Source organism: Telmatherina bonti (genome assembly GCF_933228915.1).
Source record: "Telmatherina bonti genome assembly, chromosome: 16".
Taxonomy (NCBI): domain Eukaryota; kingdom Metazoa; phylum Chordata; class Actinopteri; order Atheriniformes; family Telmatherinidae; genus Telmatherina; species Telmatherina bonti.
In genome coordinates, this window is record NC_136614.1 from 9,074,149 (window position 1) to 9,092,880 (window position 18,732).

The window sequence follows — 18,732 nt, forward strand, 5'->3', positions numbered from 1 at the left end:
TAGCAGAAGATTAAAACCATAAGATTTGGTTCAGTTAAAGTAGTCTTTCAAATTAAACAATGAATGTTTTAGACAGTTACACTACACAGCTTACAAATTGCCAAGTGTGTGTGAGATAAAAAGTAAGTGGGGGGAAAAAAGGGGATTTCTATTCACCACTGAGGGGTTACACAGTGTGTGCAGAGAAAGAGTAGCGAAAAAGGGAGATTTTAACAGTCAAAAAGAATAGTAAACACTAAATCACCAAAGAAAATACAGGCTTTCTCACATGAGACCATGCAAGAAAAAAAGTTAAGGAAACGGGTTTTCAAGCAGACAATAGAGATAAGGGAAAAAAAAAATGTGCATCCAAGTTGAAGGGGTCTCGATAGTTTGTTTTACTCAACAGCTTGGTTTGGTGGAGGTCAGGAAAAAGACTGATGTAGAAAGTGACTTTCCCTTTTATAACCGGTATCATCTTGTGGGTTAGTATACAACACCCTTCAAACAGGCTGGTTGATTCTGACTGGCATATGCAAAGCAGATGCTGAAAACCTAATGGACTACACTTACCCTGAGACATGTCTGTGGAAGAGTACAAGGTCATATTTCCTGTCTCAAAAAACATGTTATTACCCTTATTTCCTCCAGATTTCTTGTCTTCAGGATTTTTTTCTGCTTGTAACATTATGCTTGTCAGTTAACCACAAGAATTTACTCTAGAGGGAAAGATAAGACAAAGGCCAAAAAATAAAGAAAACAAAAAAGCTGACCAAGTGGGAAGCCTTCATACGCTGCTTGTGGTTTTGAAGATCAATGTGTAAGAAAATCTTGCATAAATAGTTAGCTTAATGCTAATTTAGACAATGCAGCTGACTGACTTGAGGAGATGGCTGCCACTTCAGCTCAAAAGCCACCATATATTTAATAAAGCGTCATCAAATTATTCTATACAGTAAAACCGTAACTGTGGATTCTCATGTGTCTGTTTAAGTTTGTCTTTCGACTAAATCTTTGTCCACATTTATCACATCTGAATGGTTTGTCTCCTGTGTGGATTCTCATGTGTTGGTTTAAGTGTGTCTTTTGACTAAATCTTTGTCCACATTGATCACAGCTAAATGGTTTGTCTCCTGTGTGGGTTCTCATATGCATATTTAAGCTTGTCTTTTGACTAAATCTTTGTCCACATTCATCACAGCTAAATGGTTTGTCTCCTGTGTGGATTCTCATGTGCCTGTTTAGGTAGACCTTTTGACTAAATTTTAGTCCACATTCATCACAGCTGAATGGTTTGTCTCCTGTGTGGATTCTCATGTGTTGGTTTAAGTGTGTCTTTTGACTAAATCTTTGTCCACATTCATCACAGCTGAATGGTTTATCTCCTGTGTGGATTCTCATGTGTCTGTTTAAGCTACTCTTGTGACTAAATCTTTGTCCACATTCATCACAGGTGAATGGTTTGTCTCCTGTGTGGATTCTCATGTGCCTGTTTAGGTAGACCTTTTGACTAAATTTTTGTCCACATTCATCACAGCTGAATGGTTTGTCTCCTGTGTGGATTCTCATGTGCATATTTAAGTTACCCTTTTGACTAAATCTTTGTCCACATTCATCACAGCTGAATGGTTTGTCTCCTGTGTGGATTCTCATGTGCACATTTAAGCTACCCTTGCAACTAAATCTTTGTCCACATTGATCACAGCTGAATGGTTTGTCTCCTGTGTGGATTCTCATGTGTCTGTTTAAGCTAGCCTTGCAACTAAATCTTTGTCCACATTCATCACACCTGAATGGTTTGTCTCCTGTGTGGATTCTCATGTGCGTGTTTAGGTTGTTCTTTTGACTAAATCTTTTTCTACATTCATCACAGCTAAATGGTTTGTCCCCTGTGTGGATTCTCATGTGCATATTTAAGCTTGTCTTTTGACTAAATCTTTGTCCACATTCATCACAGCTGAATGGTTTGTTTCCTGTGTGGACTCTTATGTGCATATTTAAGTTACACTTGCAACTAAATCTTTGTCCACATTCATCACAGCTGAATGGTTTGTCCCCTGTGTGGATTCTCATGTGCATATTTAAGCTACCCTTGCAACTAAATCTTTTTCCACATTCATCACAGCTGAATGGTTTATCCCCTGTGTGGATTCTCACGTGTCTGTTTAAGCTAGCCTTGTGACTAAATCTTTGCCCACATTCATCACAGCTGAATGGTTTGTCTCCTGTGTGGATTCTCATGTGTCTGTTTAAGCTAGCCTTGTGACTAAATCTTTGTCCACATTCATCACAGCTGAATGGTTTGTCTCCTGTGTGGATTCTCATGTGTCTGTTTAAGCTACCCTTGCGACTAAATCTTTGTCCACACTGATCACAGCTGAATGGTTTGTCTCCTGTGTGGATTCTCTTATGTATCATTAGTTTTACTTCATGACTACAGATTTTACCACAAACACCACATTTGATTGTTTTTTTCTCTGTGTGGACTTTCTCCTGCAATTTTACATTTTGCTTCACTTTCAAACATTTCTTGCGGTTTAAGGACCCTCTTTTATTGTGCCTCTGGACCGGCTGAGGGGAGTTAAACTCCACATCACCAGACACATGCTCCCCATTGTCATTCCATCTTCTATCATTTTTGGCAGATCCTGATTGGTTCACAGTTAGTTTGATTCCTCTGTTATGCAGCGATGCACTGGGTCTTGCTTGTTCAGATTCCATTCATGGCAAATATGGAAGTCCCTCTGCAATCATCAACCGCTGTTGCACTTCTGAAGAGAACACATGAAGGGAACACAAATGAAAAAATAGATAAAACTGGAATTCATGACAATGCAACATAAAAATCCCCACGTCATGTCATTAGAGCTTCATGAAAGTCACACCTTTGAAAGGTCCCATATCATACATTTTTCGATACAATTTTATATGGGTGCCAGAGGTCTAGCTACACTGAGTTAATTTCACCAAAATTCAGCCTTGGTCCTTGATTAGCAGTGTCTGTCTACTACAGCTGCAACAATTACTCGGGTAACTCGAGTCACCCGAGTACAAAAATTGATCGAGGCAAATTATTTGCCTCAAAGCTCCGTTTAATATCACGTGGTGATATATTTTAATTTATGCATCATCGCGGCATTTTCCAACCACTGTGCTGTTTGGAGGGACTACATCACTGTTTCAGTGAACATATAAAATATTTAAACATTCATAAAACACATCAAAACAGAATCTATCGCCTACGGTGTGTCTGTACAGTATGACTGTTTCACCCGGACTGTTGAAACAGCAGCGGCGAGTGGTTTGCTTTGCTGTCTGTCATTACTTTGGTCTATAATGGTAGAGAATGAAGAAAAGGGGAGAAAAAGTGTTGGAGAAATTATTATGGGTTTGGTTTGTATTATATATTAGACATATATGCATTGATTTGCTGTATATCTGTTTTGTGGTCAGTTGTCTTCATTATTCTCATAGTGACAGGGATTCTCCTCACTTCCTCATCGAAATAACAACTCAAGGGATAAGAGAATAACTTGAGACGAGATCAGGTTGACGTCATAAAAAAAAGTCCTGTGAGTTTAAGTTAAGTTTAGGTTAAAGTTTAACTTAAAAATCATGAGTTACAAGACCAAGTTGTAAGTGCTGTGAGCTAGACGTAGCAAGACCAGACCAGTTAATCTTGTGAGTTACAAGACCGAGACCAGTAAATTAGTCAGTAAGTCCTGTGAGCTCGAGAAGCAAGACCAGGCCAGGCAAACCTTGAGTTAGAAGACGGAGAGGAAAGCCATCTTGAGTGAGGAGGAACAGAGAAGAAACTGTGTGGGCTGGTTTCTGGAGACATTGAGAATTTTGCCTGATAATTCTACAAAGGTGTGGGATTGACCCTCTGTGTACATCCGCTGCAAACAGAACTAGTTCCTTTGCAGTAGGAGGTTGATGTACAGCACCATTAAGAAGTTGAAATCTCTGTCTTCATGTGAGGGGTAAACTGGGGTGGTTGTGTAAAATTTCCTGTGTTAAACTTGATTGGATTGATTGTGTGGAGAATTAAAACCACGTCTTGTGAAGCCACACCGGACTCTCGCAGGAGAGCCTAGAAGCTTGTGTGGGGGTAGACAAACGTGGGGGCACGACCCATTCACATGCATTCATCCAACTGTTGAAGTGAATTGTTCGTGTAAAATCTAATTTACTGCAGTAAGAAAAAAAAATGTATGAGAGCGTTTCAGATAAGAAGGAGGCCCAGAGAGGGAAGTGAGGAAAAGTGTGTGTTTATTAAAGGCCTTCTGCTCACTGAAGGAGAAGATGTCATAGCATGTTAGGCAGAAACAAACATATGACTCCTGTGTAAAATAGCTGCTTGTGCTTTTCATCCTAAAGCTTTTATAACAGCATAAAAGCCACTCCCTGTATGAATGTGGAACCCTTTTCCTGAGGGAAAAGCAATTCTTTATTATCACCTGAGAACATTTTAAAGAGCAACAACATATTGAGAAAGAAAACACCTGAAATGTGATTTATAGTATTAGGAACGTATTCTGTTAAATTAATGTACATTGTGTAGGCAATAAACTTAAGTTTTTGTCTGGTCCTTTTCACATATCCATAGGGTGATTTTTATTCCTTCAATATTACAATTATTAATTTTACGCCTAGCATGTTTAAATAAATTTAGATAAACTGGAAATAAAAAATGCATTTTTTAGCTGAAGGATGCTGAAGGATGCTGAAACTAAATGTGAGCTAACGGTGAGAACAAATGTAGCTTCTTAGCAAGATCATGTTCAGCTTTCCCAGGAGAGAAATGAGTTATGAATCCACTGACAATATAGTCTCACACACACAGTTACACTGTAATATTCAAGTTACAGGATGTTCACAGCACAGACCATGGTCCACATAATATGTTTGCCACAGGATTCAGAAGGAAACTATTATAATTATGAGGCTATGATCTTTATTTTCCCCTTACTGGAGAAGACCAAATGGTTCAGTCTCAAAAGCTCGCCTGCTGTATGGTGTTGGACACGTTGCAGCTTTCCCTTCTAAACCCTTGTCAGCATGCAGCTTGGTCCACAGGGACCTAAAATGTCTATCTGCCTGAAGGGGATTCAGAGGAGGGGCTGGGGGAGAGTGAGTTCTTGATCCGGGTCACTGGAAAGTTCCGTGTGTCACACATGTGGTCAGTCAGGAAACTGGAGCAGAAACCGTCCCTACAACCTACAGCATCGCTCCACCTCCCTTCTGTGACCGCTCTGAGTCCTGGAGCAGCACCTATATGAAGATGTGGCTGCATGGACCCAACCACTGCTGATGGCCTGGGGATCCCAGACTGTGAACAGTGTGGATATGGCTTCTATGGTGGACATGTGTGCTGGATTTTCACCTTTGACCTCTGGAGGTGATGGATCCTCCTTGTCCTCAGACTGTGTTTCAGTTGTGGGATTTTCTGAAACTAAAAGACTAACGGATGTGGCCGACAGGCAGCACGAATCCCACCCCGACTGTAGAGTCAGATGATATTTTCTGGAAAAGCTGCACCCAGATTCTGTCAGAAAGACTGTTGTGTTCACTCAGTTCCTGAGTGCATCCTGACATTCCTTGAACTTTTTGCCCCCTCTCTGATCCTTTACATGTCACTCTTAATTAATTTACACATATGAACCCAATTTATCTGCCAGGAAGCTTTTAATGAACATGTGTCAGGCAATTCCTGGTATATTTTTCTGCTTCAGGTTCTCCTGACGACCCAGACAGCAGTAAAGGTTGCAGAGTGAGCTGCTTGGCACTACAGACTGCTTGCATCTCCTGAAGCTCTTCAGTGTGAAGCTACGGAAGAATAACGCACCACCCAACAAAGGGCAGAATAATCCATGTGGTTGCGTGGGTAAGTGAGATAGTCTACTCTCACACCTGAAGACCAGCCTTCGCTCTCAAGCAAGATCAGTGAGAAGTGAAAGAAGCGCTCCACTGTGACTGTGACATGCCAAGTCCCACCAGAACGCCCGTTGTGTCTTCACTACACCTCTGTCACCCCCTAAGAGGAACCATTTGTTTCCACTTTTCTTAGATTCTAAGACTCAGATTTTGAAGCTGAAGTAAATAGCTCCTCACTATTGTTATTTCTGAAGGATTCTCTAAAACCTTACAGGCATGAGTCTCCTGATTTTTTGAGAATGTTGTCTTGTGTCTCTGTAGTTTTGCATTCTGATAATAATTTCTCTTCCTATTGTTGATCCTGTAGGATCAAAAGGAGGGAAGTGTTGGGTTTGGTTTGTATTGGATATTAGACATATATGCATTGATTTGCTGTGATCCTGCTGTGTTTTGTGTCTATGCACAAAGCTTTATTTAAGCTGCAGCGCATCTGTTTTTGTCAGCTGCTTGTTGACCAGTTGTCTAAAGGTTAAAGGTTAAAGGTAATAAAGTAATATAATGATGCTTAGTTAGCTCAGTTTAGCTCTGAATAGGAGAATGATTGTTTTCTGTGGTCTGCCCAGCAACTAGGAGGAGTTAAGCATGGTTTATAATCGGGTGTTACTTCAGCATCTGCAGAGAGAGTTCTCTCTCCAAGCTCCAGCGCGTGCTTGTATTAGTTTATAATAAAATGTTCATTGTAAGAAGACAGTTGACTCTTAGATGTATTACAACTTCTCAAGGCCATAGTATTTCCACCACAAAAGACCAAAAAAGTTGCAAGCGTGGGACCATGTCATACTCAAAAGGGCAGAAAACGTAGTGCAGTGTGCGTGCTGTAAAGCAGGTTTCAATTTTGTAGCACCTGAAACGAAAACACCTCCATTTCACCGCTCCAGGCGGAGATTCAGCTTTGCGATTTATATCAACATCATCGGCTGTTAAAATGTACAGTGTTATAACCTGTGATATTAGTCAGCAGTGACGAGGGATGGCAAGGTGTCGGCTGCTCACTCATGTTAACAGTCTAGTAATCCATCCCTCATTTGTCTCTCCCGCACACACAGAGTCAAAACGCATGTTTTAGGCAGCGTGCGACGGTGTGGAAGTTAGACTTGATCCAAGGTCAACTTCTGCATCATAAACAATGATATTTGTTGAAGTCACAGAGCAACTATATCAACACCAGTGGTCAGCTTGGACAGTGTATAATTAGCAACTTGTGACGTGTCTTCCCATGTAAAGAAGTATTGCTCTAGGGATGAGCCCTATATAAGTGTTTGCTGTTTCGTTCCGTGTATCAGAGCCTTGTTGGTTAGGCTGATTGACACTGCCTTAGGATGTCGCATTCCTTGGCTTGTTTATTACTCTCTTCCTGCTTCGGATCTCCCTCTCTTTGATCCTTTTTCCTTCTTTTGGATAGTGATGGCTTTTCTGATTCTGACACGTGAGTGTTTTTCCTTTCAGGATGTTCTTCAATCCTGCCGGGAGTGGCCATGCTGATGTTTTAGTTTCCTGTATCTCTTTGGGTAGTTAGTGTTATTCTATGTTTGTTTTGTTGTTTTGTTATGTTCATGAATTGTGATTCTTTTGTGTTGATCCTGAAAGGATCAAAAGGGGGGAATGTGATGGAATTTATGCGTATAGTGTAGTTTTAATTTGTTACTCATTTATTAAGTTTCTTTGAAGTAGTACAAGATATATATTCTGCATAGTTAGAGTAGTTCAGTAAGCTTGCTTTAGTAGATTCATGCATAAAACTAAGTGTTCTGTTTCAGCTTTGACTGTTGTTATCTCCAAGCTAGCAGTTGTTTTGACTAGTGCTGCCAGGCAAAGGTTGTTTGTGTATGCTTAAAGAACACTGTAGCACTTTTTTCTTTTAAGTCTTTTAAAAGGCAGAAATTTGCGATCGGTTGAGAATTTTTTCTCCACACATTGAGCATGTGCACAAACTAGTTGGATGCACCAAATCCTCATGCATTAGGTAGTAACAACACATGCAACAGCTTCACAAATATAAATTTATAGATTTACTTTGGTTGAGTTTCTAGTATTTGTTTAACAAATTATAATAATAAAAAAAAAATCATTAGAGTACCCGATTCCAAAAGTACTCGATAGTTGCAGCTCTACTGTCTACGTTACTTTTGGGGAGATGATGTGACTTTTGCTGGTGCCGGCTCTTGGATTTTAGAGGGGAGGCTCATGGGGCAAGTAAGTGACAATAGCAACTATTAGCAGGGAATGGTTATTTCTTTTCTTGAGGTCACAAAGGCAAAGATCTCAGACTCACATGTTTTAGAATCAGAACTGGAATTTGCTTAAACGGGGCAAAGAGTAAAGATGAGATTAAAAAGACACCTCAATCCAAAGAAGCACATATTAAGACAGTTACAACATGTGGAAAACACATTGGAGGAGGTCTCTCAGCACGGCCTAGTGTGGACGCAGCCATCCATAGATGCATCCAATCTAAATGGCCGTCCGGGAATGGAGAGAACAGGATAGGGGTCCGATGAAGGCGGTGAGTCATCGCAGGGTGTGTCTGTGATTATGAGCAGGAGTTTGCGTGTGTGTGCGCGGAGATGAGTGAGTCTATGAACTTTTATCCCAGATAATTTCTCCAATCTCTGGCACCTGCTGATGGAACGATGCAACCTTGGGAGAGGTGAGTTAGGAAGGTCCACAAACCCATGAGGATGGGAAGTGGGGAAGGTGGAACAGAGCATCCAAGAGCATAACATTCCAGGAGACCTAATAACCAGCCTGCCAAGGACAGTCAAGACAGCCAGATTCAGATAACAGCCAAACCACTAGTCGGTTTCCACCAAGCCAAGCTAATAGCTTCTCCAAGTTGTTTCCCACCCTGCAGATGAGCTCCAGAACTCTAACCAGACTGCCAGTTTGGGCAAGACTGTTTACGGTTCAGCTCAATCAATGCTTGAGTCTGAGTGGTGATTGTATGAGATAATCTTTCACAAATCGTACAAAAATTGTGATAAACCAGGACACTGCACACACCGAACAGAAGAAACTCAGTAATCATAAATCCAATTGTGTAGACAGCTGCCACATCATCCAGAAAGAAGTGACAGACACATGACCTTCCATTTTCCCCATGATAACGTCATGCATCAAACATTCCATCAGGACATGCAGGCTCCCCTTCGCCCGTTATTTGGGTTCAAAAAATTTTGAGAGACCACCTGACCAGATCCATAGTTTCAAATTCGGAAGGAAATACAGAAAGAGACTCAAATATATAGACTGACAATACAAAGAAGCAGCATGGCAGAGTGGAGAAGCGAGGGAGAGAGAAATTGTCTGCTGTCTTTGAGATTAGGAAGAAGTTGCACACACCTCTACATAACCTGAGAATTAACACTTAAAGGCGTCATAACCTGGTCTTTACACATGTCCATTGTCCTCCGAGTGTTTTTAAATAATTGAAAACTTATTAAACCAAAGAAAAAAAAAATAGCTTGTTATAAAAATATAGCTAACCCTTTGCTTATACACAACTTTCTCTAGTCAGAGTTCATGTGAGGTTTTGATCAACATTGACGTTAGTTTAAATCGTGTTAATGAGGTGCGCGCTAATTGATTGCTGGAAGGCCAGCATGGGAAGGGGTTTATTCTACTATTTAGCCATTTTCATATGCTTAGGATTTGTCATTCTTTTATTCTATTTTATCATTTTACTTACTCTTATTATCCTTATTACTCATTTTTTTTAAATAATGTGCTTATTTTGTGACTTCAAAGATAATTAACTGTATGAAAAGTGTTTGCAGGATGCTCACAAGACACGACTGTAGACATGAAGACAGTTAGAAAATGGCACCTTTAGCAACGCTTCTTGAAATACAATTGTCAAAGGTCACAAACCTGCCTCAGATCTCCAGCACGCCAAACCACCAACGCTTACTCCGACAACAGACGGATGCAGCAGCAAAAAACCACAAGGCCTTCCAGAAAGAGACGCTGTAAAAGTAGCAGATGTTTGAAAAGTTTACTTTGTGCACAAGGAACAGAAATTTTGTCTTCAGTTGGAAACAGTATCAGAAGCTAAGCGTAAATGACTTTACCTAATAAGGATGAATTCCAAAATATATTCTAAGAGCAGAGTATAAAAAGAAAAGTTCTTCCTTATTCTCTCTCTCTCTCTCTCCTTTGCCATGCAGGAAAAGTAAAGCCTCTGAATTGTCAGGTCAGAAGAGTCTGATTAAAACTCTCTTTTATTTTATTTTCTTTCATTTATTTTAAATATTTTGTATTTCTTTGTTTCTGAGATGTACTTGAAGTAATGTATATATCTTCAAAAGAGTTTGATAATACATTCAGATATATCTGAAGTACAAATTTAATTACATATTAATTTTCCTATGCTTTTTTATATAACATTTTTAATACCTATTATGATGTGATTCAAGTCACTGAAGTACCAAAAAAAAAAAAAAAAAAAAAAAAAAAACCCCAGCTCTTTAAAACAATATGTCTTTATTAGTGTTCGGAAATAAAATCAATGCTCAATTTTAATGTAATAAAACAAAATGAATATTTTTCACTCTTAGTTATCAATTCTGTTAACACAGTAGCTGAGTTTTCTGGGTTTTATGTGAACTCTTGTGGTTCTGGAGCCGCAAAGAATGAGTACTGTCTTCATCTTTATCTTCCTCCAGACTGGGTTGAGGCCTCTTTAGTGATGGCTGTCTTTGTGTAAAAGGGAAGACCAGGGAAGGCTGGAACCATGCATGGGTTCCTTTTCTACAGAACAGAACCAGATACTGACATCAAAACAATCAATAAAAGTGCCTCTTAGCTTCAATTAACAATGTAAATGTGTTTATTATAATTTTCTGTGTGTAAAATTTATTAAAAAACAACAAACCTGTACTTCTGAAGTGAGGCTGGAAAGTCTTCGATGACAGCTTGGTTGCCTGCATTGCAGGGTCAGTCTAACAGCCAACATCTACCTGTAGACCGCTGGTGCTGCGCATGGCATGAAAATCGGCAAATAGAAGTTAGAAAATTTTCCGATCATCTTAAGAATAGATTATAGGTGTAAACAGCTGCAGTTTGAGTCATCAAAATATTGTAATACCAATAGATTAAATCAAATTTTAAAAAGCATTTTCATGCCAAAATCAACACAAAGTGCTTTGCCTACTTAAAAAAAGAAAGAAAAGAAAAAGCATATGGAAAAAAAAACAGGCCTTCACACACCAAAATATATAACACAGAATATGAAAACTAATTTTATTTCTTACATTTTATTTCTAACACTTATACACAGACAACTCTTTTCCACCAACAAACATGACTCCTAACCTCTGTCTCTTCACTTCATGTAAATAAAAATACATAAAAATCAAAGTCATAAATATCTGGCTTAATGCGAATGTGACTAAACATCTTTCATATCCATACACGCCAGAAGTCAGACCCCAATATCCACAGAGGCTGTTGCTACAGCAACCACCCAGATAAAAGCAGGTGGAGGTGAAAACCTTAGCAACAACATTGTGATATAGGACCCTCCACCATCAAACTTACGGGAGCAACTGTAAAGTAAATTGTGACTACACATACTACAGCCTCTGGAACACGGACAGTTTAGCAACTTCAGCCTCTTCCAGGAGGCTCATTTCAGCCCAGTTACCAGTAAATTTTACATCCTGCACAGCTCCTACATTACATACATGACGTGAAAATGTCAGAAGTAAAATGATCGCGTTCCGGTTCAGTGAATAAATCAGATGATTGAAATTAAGAGACAGTAGAATGTCTTTTTCTTTTTAATCCAAATACATAGTTCCTGATGAAATTATGCTAGTGAGAGACAACATGATGGTCACCTTGTTAGATTAAAATGTTTATAACTGCCATGTTGTGGTGGGAAGAGAAAAGCTACCACCATCACTGTGACCACACATCCATTATGAATGCTGTACTTACTGTGTGGTAGAAGGCATGAAAAATAAGAAATAATAAAAAGAAAAAGAAAATGAAGAGAAAGTCTTTTACAAACATTTACATGGAAGAGCATACGGTAGGTATCAGAAATTAAAACCTGGGCCTCATCCGTTCCATTCGCATTAGTTAGCGTTAGCATTATCTGCATCAGGCTAAGCCACGTTTTAGCTACGGCAAAAAATAACTAGATCAGTAGAAAAAACTTACCGAGTGCATAGATGGTAAAGTTGCAAATGCCCCTCTTTCCAACTGCAGCAGGGTTGATGCCGTCTTAACCTGTTTTTTTCCCCAAATGTTGACAAAATGTTTGGCACAAAGGGGCCGCAGCCGGCAGAGATGCAGATGCATCATCAACAAAATAATGTAATCCATCTGTCCCTGGTAGTTTGTCCTGCTGATGAAGGGAGAGCAAAAACATCCTGGTCATTTGGTTTTGGAAACAGACGACCGAGCAGTGTACATGGGACTGCTGTTTCCACATCTTCTCACTGAGGCAGCCCAGCAGGTGTTTTTAGGCGTAGAAGAGGAGTGGGTTTATGAAATTAACTCCAAGTAATGACGAAATCACAGAAGCAAATTTTTAAAAAAACAAAAAAACAAAAAACCGTGTTTGTGAGAGTTCATCCTTGTGGACAGTTTTGCTGTGAACAAAGCACCTGGATGGAAAAACTCAACTGTCTTCAAAAGAAAGGCTCCCAGGGAGTTAAAACTTCTGTCCGATACAAACGTTTTAACTTGAAAAGGTGCAGTTTCCAGGTGATCACTCCTTTAATTTTCTTGCTTGTAATTTGGATAAGCCTTTACCAGTCTAATTTACCTGCCTAACTTGGGATCCAATGTACAGTTAAAATCACCCTCAATCACACATGATCCTTTTTGTTCAGCTACTGTTCAGAAAACAATTCTCAAAAGATTTTGGGTTATCTTCTTCTGGGTCGTATATACTTATCAAATGTATCTTTAAAGCGAGAATATTACCTTGACAATCACATATGTCCCAGATGAGTACTGAATAATCTTGGTGGTTTGAAATGGTACTGTTCTGTGGATGAAAATAAGTACTCCTCAATAATATGTATTGAAGGTTGCGTATATCACCTGACCAGGTCACCTATTCCTGACTGGTTTGATATCTGCAGTAGTTAGATTTCTTTCTTGAAGAAAAAATATCCTACATTTCAGCTTTTTTATTTTGTCGATAACCTGTTTTAATTGAGTCAGTTTCCTGAGTCCCCACACATTCCAGCTTGTGATGTCTATGATCATTTCCCATTCCTTGTCTGCCCCTTTCACTGGAATGAAAAGGAAACTCCGGCTAGTCGCAAAAATATATCTTATAAAATAAACATTAGCTTCAGCTGTAAAAACCTGATCTTTACCACACACATTGTTTAGTTTTTAAATATTTCAAAATATTCATTTTACTTGTATGTCGGCATTGTTGTTTATGTTCGCAATGCATTCTGGGAGGTGGTGCATGTTTGTAATTGTAAGCAGTCGCTTGGCTCCGACTAGTGGTATTGTCGCTCAAGGTCTGCCGTTTAGCCTTTTAAATTTGAACTCAAACGAGTTGTTAGTGAGAACAGTGATGCTGAAAACGCTCAGGACGCTGTTGAAATGAGGGCATTCAGGCAAATGAAGAGGACAGAGTTGGACAAAACAACTGGTGTTTGGCAATGCCAACTAAGGTTTGCTGCAAAGAGCTGCACTTTCTGTCCACCGCTGTTTGCGGTAAGTATCCAAACCTACTTTTTCAAGTTTATAGTGTTTAACAACAATATAAACTAAACAAAGTAATATTTTTACAAAATTGATTGGAATAGATTGTAAGAACAGATATAAGTAATTCACACTTTTAGGATTCATGACTGCAGGCAGCATTAGTACATGAAAACAGTGAAATGTAAATTATTTAAACTGAAACCTGCCTCTGTGATTCTTAGTTTTGTAAAATTACTCTTAGATATTAGTTATACTATCTAACTTGTGCTCTCAAAACAAAACAGTACAAAATTTCTGCCTTCAGGTCTTACAGATTCAGCCAATACACTCAGTTTACATGGTGGATGAATGACTGGCTGCGAAGAAGAATCAAACTTTTTCCTGATGATGCTGAACTTGCGATGCTGTTGCATTGTCTCTGCAGAAATCATAGGAGAAGAGCAGCTTGCTGTTTTCATGTTATTCTCATGATGTGGTTTGTGCTGTGCCTTAGTTCCAGGTATCCTATTTTATTTTGTAGTTTCTCCTGTTTGGTTCTCGTTTGTTTAGCTTTATTGATTGCCTGTTCATTGAGTTCACCTGGTCTTGTTTCTTGTTTGGTTCTCTAGTGTATTTATACCCCTCAGTTTAAGTTCTTGGTTGCTGGATCATTTTGTTGTGCTTTGTTGTTTGTGTAAGTCCCCTGAGTGCCTCCGTTTAATTAAATTGGTCTGGAATCTGCATCCCTGTTTCCCTCATCTCTGCATTTGGGTCCTCACCATCCCTCATCTCCACCCGTGACAGTTATGGGTTGTTGCTTTGGCGTTTGGAACACAAACTTGTGATCTTGAAAGCTCAAGAACTGGACCAGAACAGCTCCACCATGACCCAACAGGTTGGGTCATGGTAGGGCAACTGTGCGGTGAGGCCTTTTCAAAACGAAGGCTCAGTCTATGTTTAGCCAGCGCGGTATAATCTTTCTCATAAAATCCAAAAACGGCTTGCCAGCTTTAGTTTGTTCAGGATTCCCAAAGAGTCTAAGATTCTTTCTCCAGCTTCAACAGTAAAGGTAGTGTGGTGGAAAATACTCTGGTCTTGAGAAGTTGTAATACATCTAAGAGTCAACTGTCTTCTTACAATGAACATTTTATTATAAACTAATACAAGCACACGCTGGAGCTTGGAGAGAGAACTCTCTCTGCAGATGCTGAAGTAACACCCAATTATAAACCATGCTTAACTCCTCCTAGTTGCTGGGCAGACCATATGAAACAATCATTATCTCTTATTTAAGACTAAACTGAACTCACTAAGCATCAATCACTCACTATATTACTTTATTACCTTTAACCTCTAACCTTTAGACAACTGGTCAACCAAGCAGTTGACAAAAACAGATGCCCTGCATGAAACTCTTCCTGTCTCAGACTTTGTCTGCACATTCCAGACAAGGATCATATAACTTAAAGAAAGCTTTGTGCATTGACACAAAACACAGCAGGATCACAGCAAGTCAATGCATATATGTCTAATACTTAATACAAACCAAACTCATAACAATTTTCCCCAACAGTAGTCAATCTTGGTTTCTAAGAAAGTGACATGTTCAGCTGTTTTATCCACTATGTCAATGTATTTACTTAGCTCCTCCTTGACTTACATTAGCCAGGTCTCAGTTTCCACCAAGAGAGATGAATTGTCATTGGATGTTGGTTTGACCTCTGGCAGGCTCTTTTCTAGTGTGGTTATTGAACTGGCCATTTTAATGGAGTTGGTCATCTATGTTATCCACTTTGGTACCAACCTTATTATTATTTATTTATTGTTATTTGGTCAAATTTACATCACAAACAAAATTAAAACATAAAATAACATAAGTTTAATCATTCTCATTTGACCAGGCACATTGTACCTACCCATCTCTCCAAATCTAAAGAACCAAATGCGTTGGAGATTTGTTTACAATATATAATTACTATATAAAGAAAAAAATTTAAACAAAATTGTCATCATGATAAAAAAAATTCCACTTAACAAGAGGGAAGAAAATTATTACCCTTTAAATATTTTTCCATCACTATCTTCTTGAAAATGTTTTTAAACTGTAATATGGAAGTAACTTTTTTTTAAATCATCACAACTTTTCCACAAAATAACCCCTTTATTAGATAAACAATGTTCCCTGAGCCTAGTCCTAACTAGGGCTGCAATGATTACTCGGGTAATTTGAGTAACCCAAGTACAAAAATTGATCAAGGCAAATTATTTGCCTCGAGGCTCTGTTTAATATCTTTACAAAAAAATTATTTTTTTGAAGAACTTTTTTTTTTTTAAAGAATTTTAGATTTAGATAAATTTAGATTAAAAAAAATTTTTTTTTCCCCAATAAATAAAATGAATACACAATAAAATTGTTGTCATTTTTATTGATCTTTTTACTTGTCTTTTTGGTTATATCAGCAGAATGATGGTATGGCTATTGTGCTGTTTTTTCCTCATTGAAATGAATAAAAGTGACGAGCAAAGAAAAGAGTTTTATACATTTTTTAAAACTTTTTAATCGACAAAGATCCGCAATATCGAAGAATTGTGAGAATCACAATTTAAATCGAATCGGCACACAATAAATCTGAATCGAATTGAATTGGGACAAAAACATATTGTCACAGCCCTATTAACTATGTTATCAAGCTATTGAAAAATCTTTCTCCTTAAAAAAGTAATCAGAAACAGACCAAATCTCTGTAATCTGACCTTTTATTTCACTGCAGCTTGTACAATCCAAACTGGACTGAAGTTAGGATGTTGTGTAAAACTAGTTTACAATTATTTTCAACTTTTAATTAAATGCACTACAAATACTGGACATTTAATGTTCAAAGTATACTTTTTTTTTCTTATTTTATTTTATTTATGTTTTTACAAATTTTAACTGAAACCTTGTGTAGGTATTGTAATACTTGCAGAAACTTCTCTGAAAAAAACCTCCAAAACTCCGTTGCTCTGATAAATACCACGATGTTTAAGCGCCATCATAACGTTGTGTGTTATCATGAAAAGCTCACTGAGCACCAAACAACAAAACCACATAATTAACGGGAATATTATTTATTTATTAATGCAAACACACTTAAGTCTGTAAATTCTCACCTGGCGTGACCTGCCGTTTCTCCACAGCGAGCTGCAAAGAACAAAAACTGACAGTAATTCATGTCCAAGATAAGTCGCAGTCACAAAATATAGTTTATTATTTAAACATTGCAGAAAATACCTTAAAAAGAAGCGAAGCGGGGCCACGATGTTTCCTCTTGCGCCAGCTTTTCTTCTTCTTCTGTTTCATTGGCAGTTGGGAAACAACAAAAGGGGTGCACTACCGCCCCCAACTGGTAGGACAGGACAGGACAACGGCCAGCTGGTCAGGAAAATGGGTCAAGACCATAGACCATAAATGAAAATTTTATATACTATTTTTTATTTATTTTATTGAATCATTATTATTATTATTATTATTATTATTATTATATTAATATATATTTTTAAATTTAATTTCTTTTTCATTTATTTTATATACTATTATATTTTATAATTTTTTTCATTCTTTTCATATGCAGTCTATGGTCAAGACACATGGCGAAATACATAAATTAAATTTGAAAAAAAATCTCCTCTTATTCTCTTAATCAGCCCTATTTAGGTTAGAAAATGAATGATCAATGTGTATCATCTCCTGAGCTTCCCTGTAAAATATTTCAAATGTTACTTTCATGGTTTATCCACCATGTCCTTCTTTTCTGTCTTATATCTGTTGCAGTGGACCATTACACGTTCTATTTCTTCAGATCGATGATCGGCCGTTTTAGGGATATATGTTTCAGTTTAATGTTTGCTGTAAGATGTAAATAAAAATAATGATGAACATGAAGTGGTTCTGCAGTGGTGTACCACCATGTATCCACCAGAGGCCGACATTTAATTTCTGAGACACACTGAAGCATTTTCATTGTGTTTAATGCTACATAAACTCTGAAAAACTGAAAATATAAAGCAAGTCAATCTATTCAGGCTTTAAGTATCAAGATCCTGAAGAGTAAAATCAGACCTATCCAGCAACGCTGAAGTGGGACAGCACCTTATTTCAGCAGAGAGGACAGAAATCCCCACTTTGCCATCATTTCTACATTCACAGACAAACATTTACATAATTATCAAAGTAAGTGTTTTGCTTAAATTATGCTAAGACTAATGATAGTGAGAAACCTGCTGGAGGTATTGATGGTGTTTTCTCTTGTTCAGTTGCAATAAAGAAACACTTTTAAGTATCAGATTGGTGCTTAGATAATTAACTGTTTATATGAAATTGATTACCAGAAAGACCATCATGCATCCTGGAATGTCTGAATCTGTACAAGCTCAACGGCAATCAAAGAGCTTTTATTACAGGGGGGGTCAATGAGGCTGCAATGATATAAATAATTAATCATGATAATTTTATTTTAAGAATTTATTTGTATTATTATATTGAAGAAATTGTATGAAAGACATATTTAGAAAACTGTTTTTAATCCTGCTTTTTATTTTGATTTTTACTTTTATGTAAATCTCACTGCTGCGCAACAATGTGGCTGATTTATTCTGAGGTCAGACTGTGATGTTTGTACCGCTCTGCCATCTGCAGGTCAGAAACTCCCTGAGGAACATCACACAAGTGGCAGGAACCGCTGCAGCACCACACACTGACCGACTGTACTGACACACAACACACTAATTCATACGTCTGGAATGGATCCACTTTGAATGTGTTGCCTTCACAGGAAGAGAAAGTGGGATCAGAGTTATGTCATTATATCGTTATTCTGTGTTATTGTTGTCTTTCTGAGTCTTACTTAACTTACGGCTCAGTTTTTTCTGTTTCCTTCATGGGTAAATTTTGATACGTTGCAGAATCTGAAGGTAATCGTCTGTTTTCCTACATTTCCCAGAATTCACTTCAACAAGTCTGCTCTCACAGTCTGAAGAAGTCTGGTGATAAAAACAAGTCTTTCAACAATAAAGTGTCTGAGGAAAGAAGTCAGTCCTCCCCCTCCTGCTGTTCTCCACCGCCTCCCCAACACTCTGCAGTCTGATTGGGTGAGAGGAGCAGGAGGGGCCCCTCCTCCTTTA

At 38.2% G+C, this 18,732-nt stretch overlaps 1 long non-coding RNA gene across 1 annotated transcript; it reads right to left on the minus strand.

Annotated features, from left to right (window-relative positions):
* Positions 1 to 1,273: 1,273 nt before the first annotated feature.
* On the minus strand, positions 1,274 to 16,887 carry LOC306767759. The gene is made up of 4 exons (XR_013771640.1): positions 16,844 to 16,887; positions 16,723 to 16,753; positions 9,784 to 9,879; positions 1,274 to 2,750 (listed from the first exon to the last, which is right to left on the minus strand). It is a non-coding gene; the product is annotated as an uncharacterized lncRNA (long non-coding RNA).
* Between the last annotated feature and the right edge of the window lie 1,845 nt (positions 16,888 to 18,732).